This window comes from Trichechus manatus, unplaced genomic scaffold (assembly GCF_000243295.1).
Source record: "Trichechus manatus latirostris isolate Lorelei unplaced genomic scaffold, TriManLat1.0 scaffold00007, whole genome shotgun sequence".
In the NCBI taxonomy this organism is placed as follows: Eukaryota; Metazoa; Chordata; class Mammalia; order Sirenia; family Trichechidae; genus Trichechus; species Trichechus manatus.
Genome location: NW_004443943.1, coordinates 4856013 through 4859459, shown reverse-complemented (window position 1 = coordinate 4859459; position 3447 = coordinate 4856013).

Sequence of the window (3447 nt, the reverse complement as noted above, 5' to 3'; positions counted from 1 at the left end):
TCTCGGGTACTTTGGACATGTTATCAGGAGAGATCAGTGCCTGGAGAAGACATCATACTTGGTAAAGCAGAGGGTCAGTGAAAAAAAGGAAGACCCTCAACAAGATGGATTGACACAATGGCTGTAACAATGGGCTCAAAGAACAACATAGCTATGATTGTGAGGCTGGCATAGGCCTGGGCAGTGTTTTGTTCTGTTATACATAGGGTCCCTATGAGTCAGAACTGACTCAACAGCACCTAACAACAATAACAAAGCACAAAGATAGGAAATAATAGGAAAAACTGTATGTGAGAGGGGAGTATATGGACAATCTCTGCACTGTCTGCTCAACTTTTCTGTCAGTCTAAAACTGTTCTAAAAAATAAAGTCTACAAAACAATTAAAACACAAATATTAAAACATACATAATAGCTAAGATATTTACATGTGTATACAACTCTGCAAAATGTACAATTAAAACACTTAAATGACATTTATTGATAACAAACATAAAATTATTCTTCAAATAGAAAAAAAACCCAACATATACACCAAAAAAAAAAAAAAAAGATTAATTTAATTGAGGCCAATGAATGAGCTATATGAAAATAAGTGACTAGAGATATAAATTAGGACCAGATTTGAAACATTTTTTTTTATGCCACAGTAAGGAGTTTGAATTTTATCCTACAGAAAATAATTCAGAACAGTTTTTCTTCTTGAGCAAAGGTGTGCTATGTTCACATATTTAAAAGTAGAGACATCATAACATTTTACCGCAAACAGTTTTCCTGTATAACCACAATACAACTATTATTCCCAATAAAATGAATAGTTACTATTCCTTTAATATCATCTAATACCCTGTTCATTTTAAAATCTTCTCAGTTATCTCCAGGATATGTTTTACAGTTGGTGGTATACAAACCGAGATCCAATCAAACACAACACAATGCATTGCATCTGGTTGTTCTGTCTCTTCAGTCTCTTCTATTATAACACAAAGCATTCAGTCATTTTTTGTACATCATTAAAATAATAAAGACCCTTGTAGAATGCCCCACTTCTATATTTGCCCAATTTTCCTTTTGATACTGTTTTACTGTTTTCCTCTGTCCTCCATTTGTTGTTGTTTGCTGCCATCGAGTCAATTCCCGCTCACAGCAATCCCAAGTGTGTCAGAGTAGAACGGTACTCTATAGGATTTTCAAGGCTGTGACCTTTTGGAGGAAACCCTGGTGGTGTAATGGTTAAGAGCTATGGCTGCTAACCAAAAGGTCAGCAGTTTGAATCCACCAGGTGCTCCTTGGAAAGCCTGCAGAGGGGTTCTACTCTGTCCTATAGCGTTGCTATGAGTCAGAATCGAATCGACTCGACTCGACAGCAATGGGTTTGGTTTTGGAAGAAGATGGCCAGGCCTGTCTTTCAAGGCACTTCTGGGTGGGTTCAAACCACCAACCTTTAGGCTAGTAGTCAAGTGCTTAACCCTTTGTCCCATCCAGGGACTCCCTCTGCCCTCTATATTTCTTGTAAACTGGAATTCAAGTCTAAAGCTTGTTTAGATTCAGGTTGAACATTTTGGGCAATAATACTTCATAGATGATCCTGTGTGCTTCACATTACATTTCATCAGGAGGCACATAGTGGTTATTCTTGACTATAAATGGATGCTGAGATTAATGACTAGGTTAAGCTGGTATTATGGATTGAATTGTTTCCCCAAAAAATATGTGTTGAATGTTATGGATTGAATTATGTCCCCCCAAAATTACGTGTTGTAAATCCTAACCTCTGTGCCTGTTGTTATAATCCCATTTGGGAATGGGTTGTTTTTGTTATGTTAATGAGGCAGCATTAGAATAGGGTTTACCTTTAGTAAATCTCTTTTGAGATAATAAAAGATTAAACAAGCAAGCAGAACAGAAATGGGGGAAGAGAGAGATGCCAAGTCATATTGAGATTGCCCAGGAGCAGAAGCTAGAAGAGACAAGGACATTCCTCCAGAGCCAACAGAAACAGAAAGCCTTCCCCTAGAGCCGGCAACCTGAATTCAGACTTCTAGCCTCCTAAACTGTGAGAAAATAACTTTCTGTTTGTTAAAGCCACCCACTTGTGGTATTTCTGTTATAACAGCAGTAGGTAACTAAGACTCCCTTGTACCTGTGGATGTGATCCTGTTTGGAAATAGGGTTTTCCTTTTGCTATATTAATGAAGTCATACCAGTGTAAAGTGGATCATAAACCTAATCACTTTTGAGTTATTTAAAGACCAGAACAGACACAAAGACACCCACTGGGGATGACAGCCACCAAAGAGCACCAAGGTAATCTTTCAAAGGTAAATTTGAGGTTAAAAACATTAAGTGGAATAAACAATGACATACTATAACAATAAAAGGCAAAATATACAATACAGAGATCATTGTTATGACTCTATGTATATTTTCTAATACCAAATATAGAGCAAAAATTGCTGAAAATACAGTGGAAATTGATAGAAGCATTTATAAGAAATTGATTATACCGTATATAAGTTTGCAAAGGAAAAGCTCGATACATTTCCCCAAACAGAAATTGTATGAACTGTATTCTCTGGTCACTATGTCAAAAAATTTTTTAAACTAAGTAGCAAAAGAAAATTTCCTATCAATTGGGAAATTTCAAAATGCTCTCCAACAATTATTTTAAAATATTTGATATTAAGGTAAATTTTAAAAATATACAAAGAGTAGATGAAATACTTTAATAAGCCCTCATTCATATATTAACCAAAATTAACAGTTATGAACTCATGGCTAATAGTGTTTTGTTCATAGCACCCCCATCTCTCCAGATGTGTATCATCTGGAGAATTGCCTTTATTCTTTGGTTCATTTGATTTTTCAAATTGTTCACTACGAACACTTTATTTTTTCTTTCCTTTCTCTTTTTCCCCAAAGGTCATTTTATCATTTTAAAAAGAAATTTCACTAAGATTCTCAAAAGTTAACTACTTAGGAATGCATTTCTTTTACTAAGTAAACTACTGATCACAATATTTAAAGATCTTGGGTTCCCTAATTCCCCACAGGAAGAAATGTTAGAGCATACCTAATGTTGGCCATATCAGTAGAGTATTTCCTTAGAGTAGCAAATTATATAGAAAATTTCTTAATATTTCTATAATTTGGTCAGGAATGGGGACAGTATAGGAAAAGCTACCAAATGAACGTAGGAAATTGAATTGTGCAGTTTTGTTTTTTGTTTATTATGTTATAACTACAGGTTCCATAACATTCCCTAGAATGAATATTTACCAGCGGTTATTCCAAAATAAGTTTTAGAAATACCTTCTTTATATTCTTCTTTAATAAAATTTTTATTTTTTTTAAACTATGGGAGGCAACCAATTAATTGTGAAAGAAAAACTAGTTCACTTTGTTCATCTTTATAGATGTATATTATTTTCTCTCACAATTCCTTGTG